Source organism: Artemia franciscana, chromosome 4 (assembly GCF_032884065.1).
Source record: "Artemia franciscana chromosome 4, ASM3288406v1, whole genome shotgun sequence".
In the NCBI taxonomy this organism is placed as follows: Eukaryota; Metazoa; Arthropoda; class Branchiopoda; order Anostraca; family Artemiidae; genus Artemia; species Artemia franciscana.
In genome coordinates, this window is record NC_088866.1 from 45,776,490 (window position 1) to 45,794,326 (window position 17,837).

Sequence of the window (17,837 nt, forward strand, 5' to 3'; positions counted from 1 at the left end):
CAAGATGACAATGCTATTATCGAAATAAATTTGGGGATTTTATATAAAACCAGAATGCCCTCAATAATGACGGCAATTTTTTTCTTCGATTTTGTTTAATGAAAAACCGAAAATACTACCGAGTATTTTCTTATTAATGAAGTTATAAAGTACATTTTGAAATTCAGAAAAGCAATTTTATTCTTATTTTGCTGAATAAAAACATGAATATCTTAAGGGTTATTGTTTTTTTAGTATTGGACGTGATCGTCTTTTATTAGCTTGCTAGCCACCACTTCTTTGTTCCTTCTTTAATGTAATTAAATAAAAAAAATAAGTTTTTTTTAAATGAAAGTAAGGAGCAACATTAAAACTTAAAACGTACAGAAATTGCTCTGTATATGAAAGGGGCTTTTCCTCCTCAACGCCCCGCTCTTTACGCTATAGTTTGACTCTTTCTCCACTTTTTAAAACAGTAAGAAACAGTAAGCTCTATTGTGACATTGGACCACTTGGACCACTTGTCACATATTGTGACATTGGACCACTCAGTCGATAAGATTACGGTATCTAGATAACGGTATCTCTTAACGAGATGTTTATACAATCCTTTTATGTTTTTGCATCCTCTCGTCCTAATCCTAAATCCTTAGATTTCACTTAGAAGTAATTTTTAACATTTTTTTAAATTGATAAGAGCAGAAACTACGTCGAATTGTAGTTTATACCTTAATATTTCCAATGTACAAAATATTTCCTTCAATGGATTCCGTTTCTGTTCCTGAACACAAGTTATTTTCTTAACAGCCCTGTGTTAAAAAAAGGCAATTTTTCCTTACCTACACGCGAGAATTTACCATACGAACTCGAAATTCATCTGGATTTTTGTCTAAGGCTTTCTTTGTTAAGACTATCAATGCAACCCTATTCTGCTGGAAATCTCTGAAATAAAACAGCAAACAAAAATTTAAATCGGTTAATTCTTAGTCACAGTGAGATTTAACTAACGTCGAGAATTAAACAGCTCCAAGTGCTAGCCAACACCAAAACCCTTCATAAAATTTCTATGATTGGTTAGTTAACATTAGTTATGATAGAAAATGTTCCCTCGCACATTACTACACAGTTTTTTTTTTTAAATACAGACAAGGATTGCTAACGAAATCAAACAGTTCGTGGTAACAAACTGTAGTAAGGAGCGACCCGGCTCAATAGTGACCTAAACTCTAAAAAAATGAAATTTTGATACCAATAGTTACATCAAAAGAATTGCATTTTAATTCTGATTTTAAATATATAAGTTTCATCAAGATCAGTTCTACCTATCAAAAGTTACGAGCCTGAGAAAATTTTCCTCATTTTAGAAAACAGGGAGAAACACCCCCTAAAAGTCATACAGTCTTAACGAAAATACTGCCATCAGATTCAGTGCATCAGAGAACCTTTTTGTAGAAATGTCAAGCACCTATCTACAAAAATATGGAACTTCGCATTTTTTGCCAGAGGACAGATCACGGATGTGTTTATTTTTTTTTTTTACTATTATGCCGTCTAGCCGCATCTTCCAGATCCTCAGCAATTTTATCCAATACGATGCGGCGCGAAGAGCCTTCACTGAGCTATTAAATTTATAAAAGGTAAGGTTTAGAAAAAAAAGCAAAATATTATTCGCTAAGCATGTCCTTATTCTTGGGTCAGGTTCTTTCCCTTTCCTGAGGAAACATATTCGAGGCTCTAGTATTTAAGCACTTAATTGACTGCAATAAATTCAGACTCTGGTAAAACTGCCACCAATAATGGAAATTGAAAAACGGTGTAATGGTGAAATACTGGTGGACGGGCAAAAAGGGTTAGGTGGAACCCAATTGAAGTTAATTATGCATAAGTAAATGTATTACCTTAACTCACCTTACCAACTTGAACTAGAAGCCTTCCTTAGACTAGAGAATACCTTTGGGGTACTTTAGGTAAGATCACTGATCCGTAAGCCCTTTTTATCTATCAAAATGTAAAAAGTACTATAGTCACACTTTACTAGTTTTCGAAAAACGAAGTGAAAAATGGTGAAATACTGGCGGACGGGCAAAAAGAGATTAGGTGAAACCTAATTAAAGTTGAGCATAATTAAATAAATATATTACCTTCACTAACCTTACCAACATGGATTAGAAACCTTCTTTAAACCAGAGAACACCTGTGGTGCACTTGAGGTAAGATTACTGATCCCTACACCCTTTTCTTATCTATGAAAATGTAATAGAAAAGTTTATTTGACAATTGCAGCTTTGAATGTAAAATGATAGTCATATGGTGCAACAAATGAAGCAAAAGTATGATTGGATTTGCCGCTAGCTCAACCAGATATGCTGAGAGCGCTCCTTCAACAAGCCATCAACTCCCATCTCCCATAAAAGTAATTTATGTTTAATGCATTAATTTTAAATTGCAATTTCCGAGATATTGGAGGAGTGAAACACATGGGATACTGACTTCCTTTTATAGAGGAGGGAGGGGGGTTTTAGGCCAATATAAGTGGAGTAAATAAAATCGAAAATTAAAGGAAAGAAAAAAGATTCACTTTGTTTCCAATAGGGTATGATATCGGTTACAGTTTATTGAATCTTTAAAATTGTTGTCCTATGTTTAACTTGGTCAATTTTATAACAATATGTTGCCTGTTAAGGCGAAAAGTAATTTAAAATGATATTATCTGATTATCTGGGCATTTTTTTCTGCTGGACAGCAGCTGTGTACAATATTACCTATATTGCTGCTTGTTGCAACGGGTTTGTTACGTTGGCTTCATGTCACAATGCTGCATGCAGTTGTTAAAAAGAGAAGATAATTATGACTTTGGGCTTGCTAACTATTAACAAATTTTAGCTAGGGAATTGTTTTTTTCTAATCTTTGGTCACTGAAATTCAGACCTTGTTTGAATTTAGTATGAATTTTGAAGTTTACAGCCAAGCAAACATTTGTTACAAATTTGTGGTATTATTCGAAATGTTGTAAATAGTTGTTATTTGCAATCTTAATATTTGAATAGGTGAACTTGTCTGTAATTTTTAATTCTATTAAACACATAATGCAATTGTAGATAAGTAATAACATAAAAAGTGACATCTTTGGCTTAATTTGTCCTCAAGCTGCAAAATTTGAATCTTGAAGTCGTTCCAATGCTGTAAAAAAAAACCTGAATTAGTAATTTTTTGATTAATTAGTTCATAATATTAGTAACACAAAATTTAATTATACGAATAAAGTACTCAATGTAGATTTAATAGATTAAATTTAAGTACAAATAAATTATATAGTAAATAAACAAAATAATAAAATAAAAAAAGTAGTACTACTACTAACAACTGACTGCAGCACCAAGCCATCTGAGACAAATACGGGTAGGTACGCTCTTCCATCCAAATCTATTTAAAGCCTCTCTCTTTGCACCTTCACAGGAAGTTTAAATTTTTCTTCAATCCTTTCTTATGACCTCCAACCCTATTTGGAGTGGCCTATTTTTTGTTTGGCATTGTCGTCTTAAAAGGACGATGTTGAGCAATCTATTATCCGCAGAACGTGTTCTATTCTTCTCAACCTCTCTGTCATTATTCTCCATGATTTTTGACAGAAGAATGATCACGGATACGTACTCATTATTATTTTTTTTTCCCCAGGGAGGGTGATATTGAAACAATGGCCTTGGATGATCGGGAGAGGGTACATTCCAACGTAAATTAAAAGTTCTAGTGGCCTTTTTAAGTGAGTAAAAAGATTGACCGGTTGTAATTGTCTTACTTTCTGTTTGCTAAGTGTTTCATGTGGAGTTGTTCTAGGGGAATTACCTGGGGGCTACTTTATGCGTGTTTTGATTTCTGGGAAATAATCTCCACAGAAGGGGGCATTTCTGAGGTTAAGATTAGAGATTAAAGTCTTATTCAAATGAAAAAATACAAAGGATAATTTTTCACACTGAATCGTCTGCAAGCAATTTTAGAGGGAGGGGATTTTCAGAGAGGATGGTACTGTCTGGAGGGAATTTGGGGGGGGTGCACTTTATGTTAGATGAAATTTCTACGGAGAATTTTTCTGTGAGGGGGAGGTGTATATTTTATAGAGGGTGAGCCAGATTTACTGGCATTATTTAAAAAACAAACAGAAATTATTACATATATGAAGGGTTGCCCCCTTCTCAACACCTTGCTCTTTACGCTAAAGTTTGACTTTGACTGTTAGTCCCAATTTCTTAGGAGTGGCTACTGAAAAAAGAAGAGTCTTTTAATTAGAGTAGGAGAGAGTATCGAAAAGAGGACAACCCTTCATGTCCGGAATAAATCTGCCAAAATTAATGTGCGAGTTTTGTTTTAATTTTCCGTGTACGGTGAGCCAAATTCGTACCTGCATTAGTTGAAAAACGAACAGAAATTAATTAAAAAAAACAAGTCTTTTTCACTGAACATAAGGAGTGACATTAAAACCTAAAACGAACAGAAACTATTCCGTATATGAAATGGGCTGTCTCTTACTCAACGCCTCCCTCTTTACGCTAAAGTTTGACAGTTTGTCGCAACTCCACTTTTTAAAACAAAATTTGTTAAGGAGGGGACAGCGCTTTTTATATACGGGGTGATTTCTGTTCATTTTAAGTTTTAATGTCGCTCTTTACTTTCAGGTAAAAACAAATTGTTTTTCTATTTAATTTCCAACGGAAACTAAGCTAATACCTCTGTTATTACCACGCACACTCCTATAACCTTTATTATTTAACTTAAAGTTTTTCTGAATATCATAAATTCATACTTTTTCCTTATTCACAAATGAGATATTTCATTTCGCAGCTCAGAAATTTACTTTTTTAAGAAAACAATAGATTTTTTACAAAGAAGGCTAGGCAAATTAAATATGTTGTTAATTGATTTTAATGTTAATTATACTTTGTTTATTATATTAGTTAATTATGTATCAAAATATTGATTAATCATGGTGCTTCTCAAATTTAACTATTGTTGAGGTTAATAGTTGCAGTTTAATTTTTTTCTGAACAACATTTTGATGAAAAAAAGCTCATTTATTATATTTGGCTTTCGAAATAAGGTTATTTGGAGTACTTCCAATAAATAAGAAAATGAGAAACATTCCCCCTTGAATTTTTGTGAAGACAAAGCTTCTGGTAGCACCTGCCGCTCTCCCCTTCCTGATAAATTTCAAGGAGGCATTCATAACCCCTCCCTCTCCCCCACATCTCCAGCATCTGTGCTGGTAAGCAAACTAATGCATTATTATATGTTGGACAATTTGTCTCATCTATAAGAGGGGGAGCTAACATCAAAGCATCTATACAAATACAGAAAAGAGAATAATGAGGACTTTTTTCTCCAAGAAAGTGAATGAAATGTTCGTTCACTGTCTTGGGGAAAAGTCCTCATTATTTTCTACTCTGTATTTGTATTATGGAAAGCCAGTGTGGTCTTTGTCATTATCAAAGCATCTATATTATAAACTTCGTCAAAAAAAAAATTTCTCTTCAATGAAAGGAGACTAGAAATTGGTTTCAACCCTCCTCCTCTCTAAATTTACCTGAAGGGCTCCCCGGAAAGAAAGAAAACATTGGAAGTTGTGTATAAAAAAGAAAATTAGAAATAATACCATTTAATTCTTGGCAAAACAAACACAGATCTATACCCCCCCTCCTTTCTTTACTCAGTACATCCTTCTATTTTTACCAAAAAGATAACAGAGGGAATAATTTGGGCATAAAAAGCATGTTTTGAAGGTTCAGGCACAGTACTCCCCCCACCTGCACAACCAACAGGCACAGTACCCCCTCCCCCACCTGCACAAGGATAAACCGACCCTCCTCCATAATGGCTGATGTGCAGTCATGTACAATTGTCCATACATTTATGAATCCCTAGATGACTCGACCTATTTAAATGAAGCCTTGGATTAAAATTTTTGTGTTAACAGTTTGTTTTGTATGGACTGATTACATCTTTCGGATTGGATCTGCCATGGTGCGACAGTATAGCCACTGAAACTGTGGAGCTCTTTATATAACTTTTTGATAATTTTAAATCGATTAGTTCTCTCAGAATTTTCTGTCGATAGCTTTTTCTCTTTCTTTGGGGTTTAAAGTTGGTTTTGCACCGTAAAATGGCAGAAAACACCGCTAGGCTATAGTTATATCTTTTTTGCCATTTAAGATAGGCACTATAATTTTTTAATCTTCGTTCGAATGAGCCTTCTTCCGATGTTCTAGGACCGCCGTGGTCTTAGATGATTCTAGAACAACTGACTCGATACGATAAAAAAAGCAACAACAAACAATCAATTAACACAAATCTGTGATATTTCTCCCTCAAAAATGCAGAGTTTCACATTTTCCAACATAGGAATTTGAAACTTCTGCAGTAAGTTCTCAGATACGCTGAATTTGTAGGTGTAATTTTAATCAAAATTACTCACCCTTTTTGAGTGTTTTCCCCCTATATTGAAAACGGGGCGAATTTTTCAAGCTCATAAATTATTGTAGATAGCTTTAACTTAATGACTGTTATATGTTTAGAAACACAATAAAAGACAATTCTTTTAAAATGTATATTACTATCAAATCGGTTTTTTTACACGTTCGATTATTTTTTACAGGTTCGATTATTATTTTACAGCACGAAAACTTGAACTCTTGCAGTTTTTTAGCACAAACTTCTTGAAAAGCTCATAAATTTTTTTTCTTAGATTTTTTTTTAGGTACAAGGAGTTGTGTGTGCATTTTTTTTTTTTTTTTTTTTTTTTTTTTTTTTTTTTTTTTTTTTTTTTTTTTTTTTTTTTTTTTTTTACCGCAGACTGTTTGCAAGGCTCATATTTTAAATGTACCTGCTTCATAGACATGGGACGACCTTGACAAATAGGTAATACCCTCACAAAGTAAAAGAGAAAGTTTCTTCTAAATGAAGGTTGTCTGAGGCTTGAGGAAAGATTACAAATTTTAACTAAGAGAAGAAATGACAGACGACTTAGAATCCTGTTCTAAGCAAGAAACAAAATTTTTAAACAATTTCAAACACTAAATCTCTGAATAATTAAACATATACACTGAAATTTTGGTCTTACTAGACCAACCAATGATTTGAACTAGACCGGAAAGAAAGAGTGGAACTTAGTCAGACTAAAGTTGCCACCACCACATATTTGGTTCTTTTTAAATCCTTTTTTTTTACCGCAAACTGTTTGCAAGGCTCATATTTTAAATGTACCTGCTTCATAGACATAGGACGACTTAGATAGGATGACAAATTGGTAATACCCTCACAAAGTAAAAGAGAAAGTTCCCTCTAAATGGAAGTTGTCTGATGGTTAAGGAAATATTAGAAATTTTAACTAAGAGAAAAAATGTCAGACGACTTAGAATCCTATTATAAACAAGAAACAAAATTGTTTAGCAATTTCAAACACTAAATCTATGAATAATTTACACATTTACGCTGAAATTTTGGTCTTACTAGACCGATCAATGAATTGAACTGGACCGAAAAGAAAGAGTGGAGCTTAGTCAGACTAGAGTTGCCACTATTGGATATTTGTGCTCAGAGAGGGAAAATAGACTTGAATTGTGATTACCTTTTTGTAAATTGAAAGTATTTAGCTCCGAATTTCTTATTCTCGCCAATTCCCTCTTAAAATTCATTGCAAGTGCCTTCCGTTGAAAATCTGCTTCTATTTCATGCTTCGTCCGCGGAATGCGGAATTTAATGAAACTGCATATAAGGATAGCTGAAAGAACTGAATATGCATTCGATAATTCTGTTCGTCTATGCTGTCCCCTTCGGGTGGCAATGTCAACGTCAGACTTAGGCTAAGTCGCATATGTACAACCACTTATAGAGAGGAAAAAAGAGCAAGATAAGGCACTAGCTTACATCAAAGTCAATCAAAGTCCCGAAAACATAAAGTAAGTGAGCAACAATAAAAAATGCGCTAAGTATTTTTCTGCTCGTCATTTTTGTTACTGAGACGAATTATTGATGTTTTTTGTTTCATTGTTCATGAATTTTTTATCTTCATAAACAAGCTTTACCCTTATTCTTACATTTTAGAATTAAATTTCATTAAAATGGAAGTGGTGTTGGCTCTCTTTATCAGGGATAAATCTAGGGGGGCTAGAGGGGGTAAGTGCCCTGGGCGGCACATCCAGGGGGCGGCAAAACAAGCTTAAATTGTAATATTTTTGGGCAAAAATTGTAATATTTATAGTTTTGATGGTGCGGTAGGGGGTGACAAAGTCTAAATTTGCCCCCCCCCCCCTCCCTGAGAGAAACCCCAATTGTGGCTCTGCTCTTTAATCTATATTCGCGTTGCAGCCAAGTCACAGTTGCTAGCTGCTCAAGACAGTTGCAGTGGTAAGTTTTCATGTTTTTAAACTCACTGAATAGTCCCGGCCGCAACATAATCGTAGTCATGGAGAAGGCACTGACACAAAGCAGTGCCTTCGCACTGCTGTTATGTATGATAGAAGCTTGGAGATATCTCCTCTTGTCTTGACCATTGTGAAACACGCAGCTGCAGTGTCTCATTGTGAGCTGGCGCATTTGAGTCTGCTCCTGCTAATAGCAGTGCCTCCTCTAAATGAAAAGTCTTCTGAAGAAAGTGAGCTTGATGCATTTGAGTGGAAGACATGGTACAAGAACTACTGTGCTCTGCATTCAGGCAAATTTCGCTTTTCGCAAGTTATTGACTGAATTATTAAAGACTGTATCTTACGTGTCTTCTTCTAATTTTAATCGGAAGTATAGGATACTCTTTAACTAAATTTATGTAAATATTGAAATATCGACCGTTGTTGCATATAACTTTGAAATTGAAATTCTTTCTTTGAGTTCACCTCCCCCCAAATCACCTCTACGTCTATTCAGAATATAAAAAAAAATCATTATATATATATATATATATCTCTGGAAAATCCTGTATCTCTTTTCCACAAAAAAAAGTTCCACACAATGTCTAGAATTTTCTTGAACTGGTAACACTGATCGGAACTTCCTCTTTAATTCTAGTGCACCAATAGATTACGATAAACTTACTCAACAAAATGAGTAAACTATAAATAAAAATATTATGTCTAAACAAATATGAAAATTGTTTTCATCATCTTTGCCATAGATCTAATCTCCCTTTACTGAATTAAATAAAAAAAAACTAATTTTTTTAGCTGAAAGTAAGGAGCGACATTAAAACTCAAAACGAACAGAAATTACTCCGTATATGAAATGGGTTGTCCCCTCCGCAATCCTTCGCTCTTTACGCTAAGGCTTTTAATTGTTTTAAAAAGTAGAATTGTGGCAAAGAGTCAAACTTCAGCGTAAAGAGCGAGGGATTGCGGAGGGGACAACCTACGGACAACCATATACGGAGTAATTTCTGTTCGTTTTAAGTTTTAATGTCGCTCCTTACTTTCAGCTAAAAAAATTAGTTTTTTTTTCATTTAATTTCTGAACTTTTTTGAATTAATGCATGTTTGGTTTTGGCTCTCCGCACATAAATTATTAAAATGAAACTTGTATATTAATTCTTTTTTGGCTAAATGGCTTTCTCTTAGTTTTGATCAGACGATTTTGAGAAATAAGGGGCAGAGAAGGAGGCCTAGTTGCCCTCCAATTTTTCGGTTACTTAAAAAGGCAACTAGAACTTTTAATTTTTAATGAACGTTTCTATTAGTAAAAAATACACGTAACTTAAGAATTAACTTACGTAACAAACTTTCATAACCTTATATTTTTATTATGTATATGAGGAGGTTTGTACCCTCGTTAATACCTCGCTCTTTACACTAAATCGTAAGTTTTGTCCCAATTCTTTAAGAATGACCCCTGAATCAGAAAGGCCGTAGAATAAATAGTTGAAATCACTAAAAATACTTTAGCATAAAGAGCAAGGTATTTATCTCCTCCTAAATACCTCGCTCTTTATGCTAAAGTATTTTTAGAACCCCTCATATGCGTAATTATCTCTGTTCGTTTTAAGTTTCAATGCTACTTCTTCCTTTCATTTGAAAAAACGTTTTCATATTTATTTTTCATTGTTTTCTTATAGTAATGCTAGAGAATCCTGCGCCCTTTTCATTGAATTTTTCTTCCCCCATGACAGATTCCTTCACGGAAAGATCCTCCAACATAGCCCCCTCTCCTCAGCCCCACCACCAAACAAAATAAAATCCCCCTGAAAACGTCTGTACACTTCCCAATAACCATTACTATATGTAAACACTGGTCAAAGTTTGTAACTTGCAGCCCCTCCCCTAGGGATTGTGGGGGAGTAAGTCATCCCCAAAGACATAGTTATCATGGTTTTCGACTATGCTGAACAAAATAGCTATCTCAAAATTTTTGATTTGTTGAATTTGGGAAAAAATGAGCGTGGGAGGGGGCCTAGATGCCCTCCAATTTTTTTGGTCACTTAAAAAGGGCACTAGAACTTTTCATTTCCGTTAGAATGAGCCCTCTTGCGACATTCTAGGACCACTTGGTCGATACGATAACCCCGGGGAAAAGAAAAAAAACAAAAAAAAACCAAACAAATAAACACGCACCCGTGATTTGTCTTCTGGCAAAAAATACAAAATTCCACATTTTTGTAGATAGGAGCTTGAAACTTCTATAGTAGGGTTCTCTGATACGCTGAATCTGATGGTGTCATTTTCGTTAAGATCCTACGACTTTTAGGGGGTGTTTCTCCCTATTTTCTTAAATAAGGCAAATTTTCTCAGGCTCGTAACGTTTGATGGGTAAGACTAAACTTGATGAAACTTATATATTTAAAATCAGCATTAAAATGCGATTCTTTTGATGTAGCTATTGATATCAAAATTCAATTTTGTAGAGTTTTGTAGAGTTCGTTACCACGAACTGTTTGATACCCGTCTTTCTTGTTTATTATATTATTATTTGTTTGAAAACCTTCTATACCATAAAAGAAAGACGGAACATTATCAAAAAAAAGAAGAAAAAACTAAACACCGACAAAACAAGATTTGCGGAAAAAACCCTGTTGAAGTTAATTTTCATCTCCCTGAGCCTCCTTACAAGATAGCCAACTATTTGAACCTGCATCTTGCGTCCATAGTACAAAGTCTCCCCCCTTTCACTGGCTCAGGTCAAACTATTCCTCCCTCCACCTCTTTCCCCCAAATTTCTCCCTCTGATGTTATAAATAAAATCCGAAAGCTCAAAAAATCAAGTACTTGCCCATTAAATATCCCAATTGACTTGATTAATGCTTTTTCAGACACAATTGCTGGACCTTTATCTGATATCTTTAACCAAATTACAAAATCTGGTAAATTCCCAAGTTGCTGGAAACTAGGTTTTATAACACCCATCCCAAAGAAATCTTCAAGTCTGACTATAACCAACATGCATCCTATTACACTCACTCCAGTTTTTTCTAAGCTTTACGAAGGGTTCCTTTGTGACTGGCTTAAAATTAAAATTATACCACGCATTGACATCCGACAGTTTGGTAATTTAAGAAAAACCTCCACCACCCATTACCTTGTACACTTGATTCACACGATCCTAAGTGAACTAGAGAAACCAAATGTTTGGCTAAACCTGGTTTTAGTCAATTTCCAAAAAGCGTTTGACTTAGTTGACCACACTATCCTAATTCGTTTACTACATTATAACTTTGAAATTGACCCACTTTTAGTAAATATTGTTATATCATTCCTTTCAGAAAGATCACAAGTTGTAAAATACAAAAATACCTTCTCTAACCCCCTCCCTAGGTACTGTGGAATACCTCAAGGAACCTTATTGGTACCATTATTATTTCTTGTCATGATTAACAAAATTGGCAAGGAACTCCCCCAAAGATGGATATATGTGGATGACCTGTCGATCCTTGAAGTATGTCATAGGAATATTAAAAGTGACCCCGTTGAAATCCTAACCCAATGTTCGGATGAATCTAAACATCTAAATATGACAGTAAATCCCACTAAATCATAGATAATGACGATCAACTTCTTGAAATCTACTCCTGCTTTTTGCGACCCGATCCCACGCGAAATGCTAGTGAAACATGTTAAGCTTCTTGGTGTGTTTCCAACATTGTTAAACAAGCAAATGTTTCACTATCCATTTTTAAGCTGCTAAACAAATTTAATTGTCCTAAGATACATTCCCCCCGTGTTTACTTATCCTTTATCAGGCCGTTATTGGAATATGCATGTCCGGTCTGGCATTCGCAACTTTCAAATGAACTTAGTGACAAAATCGAGTCGGTCCAAAAGCGTTCGCTAAGGATCATTTACAAAAAAGGCAAAATTCCATACTCCTTCCTCCTTAAAGCTGCACGCATTACCACCTTAAAAGAAAGGAGGGAAAAAATTTGCCTGCTTTTCGCTGAATCAGTCATTTCCAATCCCCGTACTGAGGACTTACTCCCTGATTTTCACAATCCCATTAGACTCCGACTCCCCGGGTCAGCCTCCTTAGCAATCCCAACTTACTCTCCGATCCATGCTGTTACAGAAAGGTTTCGTAAAAGTTTTATGCCCTTTATTCGGGAACACCTTAATAATAATTCGTGATTATGTACTTGCCAAATTCCCCTTTTCCTCTATTGCCGTTTTTATTCTTTTTTGATTTACTGTAATGTGTTTGTAATTTAATTGTTAAATTTAGTGATTTGCCCTTTATCTTTGATGATTTTACTTTTTTAATTCCTTTTAATTTTAAGTTTGTGACTTAATGTACTGTTTTGAATTTTTTTTTTCTTAGCTTTTACTGACATATAAAGCAAATTCGGCTCTATAGAGCTTGTGATAGTCTTTTGAAGATAAATATTATCTTATCTTATCTAAATACAGAATACAGTTAATGTAAATATCTATGATAGCGTGTGAGACCATGAATGGCTGTGTACCGTACCTAGCTACGCATTGCGCACAATCAATGTGGCGAACCAAAACAATTGCATATTCCTATATATGCTTTGCAGAGCTAAAGAGGATTATTTAGTGCATTGCTTAAGCTGGTGCCAGGGGCTCTCTACAATAAGGAAAGGGATATCTGGAAATAATAAGTTGATACTTCAAGGTGTCTTAAACAGTATGTCTCCTCAGTTTATTTGTAGATTAGCAAAGAATCTAGAAATTTTGTTAAATAAAAAAAAATAATAAATAAATAATTAAAAAAAAATCTCAGTATAATATAAATGCAATGTTTTATTTATGTCTTTTTCCGAGTGTTAAGCGTTCTTTTCAATGACCTTTTTCAAGCATTAAATGCTAGTATTAGGTTAATGCAGATTTCATTTAAGCGTTTTATGATGATCGCTGATCAAAGTTTATGTTATTTGTGTCTTTCGCTTATTTTAGGTCACTGTATTCATGGCTGTATATTTGACTTTAAAATACACTTATCTATCTATCTATTTATACCTATAGCAAGTAGTTAGTTAAAAGACTTATTAACTCCCAAGAGACCTAACAAAATTAGGCATGTCCAGTGCCAAACTCTAAGACCACCAAAATTATTCTCTATCCATGGGATATCTTCACTCTCCATTCCTAAGATAGAATATGGAATTATTTTCTAAGGGAGTCACAACTTCACATACGCCTTGATTTTATCGGCATTTAATTAGCAGGTAGGTAATTAATCTTCTTTGAATTTAACGTCGTGTTTCCGATTTTATGAATTATTTTGTAGATCCACTGAATTAGGTGATTGTCTACGGGCAAAAAACGCAGTTAGAGAATCTATGGAATACCTAGGGAGAAAACGGAATCCTATTGATATTGTTATATTCGCCGTATAAATAATTTCACCGTATTTACGCCTTTTTTTTAGTTCTGATGATTTTGATTACCATTTTTTTAAATTTCAAATTGAGTTTTTTACGGTCTTCAATCTGCTGTTGACGCTTTATTTAGGTTTTTTTTAACACTTTACTGTTTTACTTATCTTTTAAGGTTCGGTTCATAAATATTACCTGTATGGCTCTGCCCAGTCTGTTGTCAAGTTTTTCTTAGCTTGCAGATTCTCATTCTTTTAGAAATTGAAATTCCTCTCATAACTCTCTTCAAACTAGAATTTAGTAGCCGTGTAATTTCTGTACCCAAATTTTTTTCTAGGTTTGCGTCATATCATTACTGAACCTGTTTGAGTTCGCTTGTAAAATATTTTGTAGACATGAATGGTTTCTTTAAAGGAATAAGGATACGGCGTTAGACTTTACATTCCCTACCGGCAGTGCTGATCTCCATTTCTTGGCCCTTCAGCCAGGAAGTGCAATGGGGGGTTGAGGCCAGCCATCCTGTGCTTTCGCACACCCTTCCTGTTTACCTTCCCCAGATTTCTCCAGGTACCCATTTAGAGCTGGGTCGACTCTGGCTAAGCTTACAGAGTCACGCCATTGACCCCCGTCCCAAACTGAAGAATCGTGTACACTGGGATTCGAACCCACGTCCTCTCAGACAAAGGATCCCGAATCCAGCGTACCAACCCACTCGGCCAGGACGGCTTTAAAGGAATGACAGGAAGAAAATGCTGAAAAAATCCTTACATAAAAAGAGATTTTTTTATAACCAAGCTGGCTAGCAAAAGAGAAAAAGCTTTAAATGTTTCCAATCTTTTACCCATGAACGATGATCATGGGAAAAGCTACTGGTTTTTGCGGTCATGTAACATAGTATATGCTTGAACCACAAGACTTCTACGGCATGTAGGGGTTTAAAGAATATTATTCAGTATTCTTTGCGCCATCTACAGAATTTCTATGAAAAACTTCCAACGTTTAGCGGATTATAAAAAAGAGCTTAACGTTAGTTAAACAACAATTGTCAAGTTCAATATTTCTAACCTATAGAAGAGCAACTGTTCAAACTGTTTATAGTAAACAGCTATAAATAACTAATTACATTCTAAAGTAATAGTTGGTACGTGGTAAACAGAACTCTTTAACCCAATTTTTCATATGGAACTAATGTGACTGTAATTTGGCTTGAGTATAACGTTACTTCTGGTACGGTTTGGCATCTTGGATGTTGGATGAAGTGATGTTTCAATGGTAGGCACAGGTCCATGAAAAGACCCATCTGGTTTTTAATACGTAAGGTCTCTTGACCTGTGTACATTTACCTTTACCTTAACCCGGAAAGCTTTGATTTCATCTGTAGCTTATTCTATTTTAACCTTTTAAATAAAAAAAATCATCAGAATTCAAAGCTGATACGTCAATAATAGAATCTATTTATTTTCTTTTCAGCAAATTAATTACGAAATAAATTCTTGGAAATTACAAAAAAGTGCTTGATACCCGAACGTGTCTCCTTTTTCTTTCTCTTTTTCCCATTGAATATACTTCTGAGGTTCTTGTAATTAGTATTTTATTTCCCCCAGCCCATAATAGATAACTGGCGATTGGTTTGATGTCACATAACGCACTTTACCCAAATTTTCCAAATAAAAAGACGATTGATAAGCTATTCAAACCTGGTCACAAGTATAATAATCGCTACCCTCATTTGCACATTTTTTTTCAGCAGAAATTTCCAAGCCTTTAAATGTTTAGTTTCTTCCCAATACTTTTCAATTGTTCTTCAAGTTCCTTCTGACTTTTGTATGTTCCTAGACTAGAGACTATATTCTGTTAAAATTTAAGCCTGACCAGAGAAAAAGCTATTCCTAATCTTAGAGCTGAGGCCCAAATTCTACGACCCTCTCTCCTCCCTATTCACACATTGAAGAAAAAGATAATGAGTTTAATTTACCAACTACCAGGAAAGAAATCAAAATCTGGTATTTAGACTGAAAATCGATGAGGTCCTACTTGAATGGGGTAATTTTAACTCTGCCACGCACTAAAAGATACGTGCAAGCAGAATCCTGACAGAGAAGCGTTTTCATTGGTTGTTAATGACAGAAATTAGTTGCAATGACGGCTCTGCCGATTCTTTGTCTTTGGTCCAAATTAGTTTAGCTGGCCCAAATGGGTAACATAAGTTAGAAACTCTTAACGAACCGAAACAAAAGAAGCATATTTTGAACTTCTAATCAGTATTAGTTCAAACTTATTATTAAACCTTGGGTTGAGTTCAGTCAAACAAGGCTTAATTTAAATGTGCGTTTGTTACATAAGGGTTAAGTCAAAAGAGGAATGATTTAAACGGGGGTTCAGTCGAACATCGGTTTGGTCAGATAAGGCTGAGTTGCATGGAAACTCTGTTATGTGGGCTCAGTTACGCACACGCCCCTTTTGTTCAATGTAAATAGGGTTGAGTTGCACGGGGGCTCAGTCAAGCAAGGGTTCAGTTGCATGAGACTTAGTTAAACGGGGGTTCAATTGTACAACGGTCCTTCCAAATAGGGTTCAGTTAAACGGGTGTCCAGTTGGATGGAAGATCTTTTACAGGGGTTCATTTCCTTTTTATACAATGTATAACGTCATTGCAACACTATATTGTTTTTTTTGCTCTTTAGATGCATTTGAATGTGACGTTATCCACATGAAAGCAGTTTTTTTTTTAATTAAGGCTCTAAAGTAAAGTCAGCCAAAGAATACACGTCCTTTCCATGACCCACCAAAATTTTGGCATTTACCCTACCTTGGGAGTCACGGAAGTAGGCTGTACCAAAAATTGGGTTTGATTCCAGTTTCTATGGCTATGATGAGAGAAAGTATGATATTGCTAGGACACATCTTGCAGAGGAACGTTGATATATTGCCAACGCTTATCCTTCTTGACAAACTGTCTAGGGCCAAAATAAAAGCAGGTTTTCCCCAAATGGGGTGGGAGAATGTTGTAAGGAAAGGTTTAAGGGAAATAGGGGCTTTTTGGAATGGTGAAAATGGGTAGGCTTTAAATAGATTGGGATGGAGGAGGAGTGTGAATAGCTCTGGTGGCCTCATGCAGCTTGGTGCTGTAGTAAGTTGTTAGTAGTAGTACTTGATTTGTTTACCAGATGTACTTCTACGAACATCATGATAATATCTAATCATATATTTTGAAGAGTATATTTAAGAGACTACTATCCCTAACAACTCATCCCACCAAAAGTTGACTGAGATCAATACTGCTACCGGTTATTGATCTCAAATATTGAGATCAATATTTTCGGTTCATCCTACTCTATAAAGAGTACGTTTTACTAGTTTCCTGGAAGGTTTGCACTACCTTTATATCTTTTTTTATGGCCTCTTCCTATCTCATTTGAATATGTTAAGATTTTCAGTTTTGCCCCAGTTGGAGTGCCATAAGCAATATTTGGCAAGAAATCACTATTCATCCCCAGAAGATGACCTTAGCCTTTCTTGAATAATTATTGTAAAAAATATAGTCCAACCACCGTTTTATGTATAGCTTAATTTTTGAGATGAAATTCTTCTTCAGCTGAAAGTATTAGGACTCCAACCCTTAGGGTCCTTGTGGCTTTGAAGGTGGCTGATGTGGTCGTTGTAGCTTCGAAGTTGTTCAATTAATTAAACTAGATTATCCTTAAACAATTTATATGTTAAATATATCGTATATATTCATCATCTTTTTGTATTCTATACATTTAAAACTGTGCTAGACAATTGTTATTGCTGTGGCTTCCCTTTCCATTTCCATTTCCCTTGCCCACTCTTCATTTTGAAGCTTGTCTTCCTATTCTTCCTAACTTGTCTTCCTTTTCTTTCTTTTCTAACCTTCTTTTTAAACTACCAAAAATATCCTGCATTTTGACTATTCTAATTCTTCCATCTTCATTAAATCTATTTCCTTTCTTCTAATGTACCCATATAAGTGAAGATAATCCACTTAATCAATTTTCTTGGCAACCAAAACCACATCTTCAACATTAATTTTCAAACCAACTCT

At 34.9% G+C, this 17,837-nt stretch overlaps 2 long non-coding RNA genes across 2 annotated transcripts in view; one reads left to right on the forward strand and one right to left on the reverse strand.

The window, feature by feature from the left end:
- Positions 1–1,817: 1,817 nt before the first annotated feature.
- Positions 1,818–17,837, reverse strand: part of LOC136026494 (uncharacterized) — a 72,903-nt gene continuing 56,883 nt past the window's right edge. The window contains exons 2-3 of the long non-coding RNA XR_010617319.1: positions 7,595–7,747; positions 1,818–3,159 (exon numbers count right to left, since the gene is read on the reverse strand). This is a non-coding gene — a long non-coding RNA (uncharacterized LOC136026494). The remainder of the gene's footprint in view (positions 3,160–7,594; positions 7,748–17,837) is intronic.
- Positions 12,906–17,837, forward strand: part of LOC136025664 (uncharacterized) — a 39,614-nt gene continuing 34,682 nt past the window's right edge. Inside the window, exon 1 of the long non-coding RNA XR_010617139.1 lies at positions 12,906–13,083. This is a non-coding gene — a long non-coding RNA (uncharacterized LOC136025664). The remainder of the gene's footprint in view (positions 13,084–17,837) is intronic.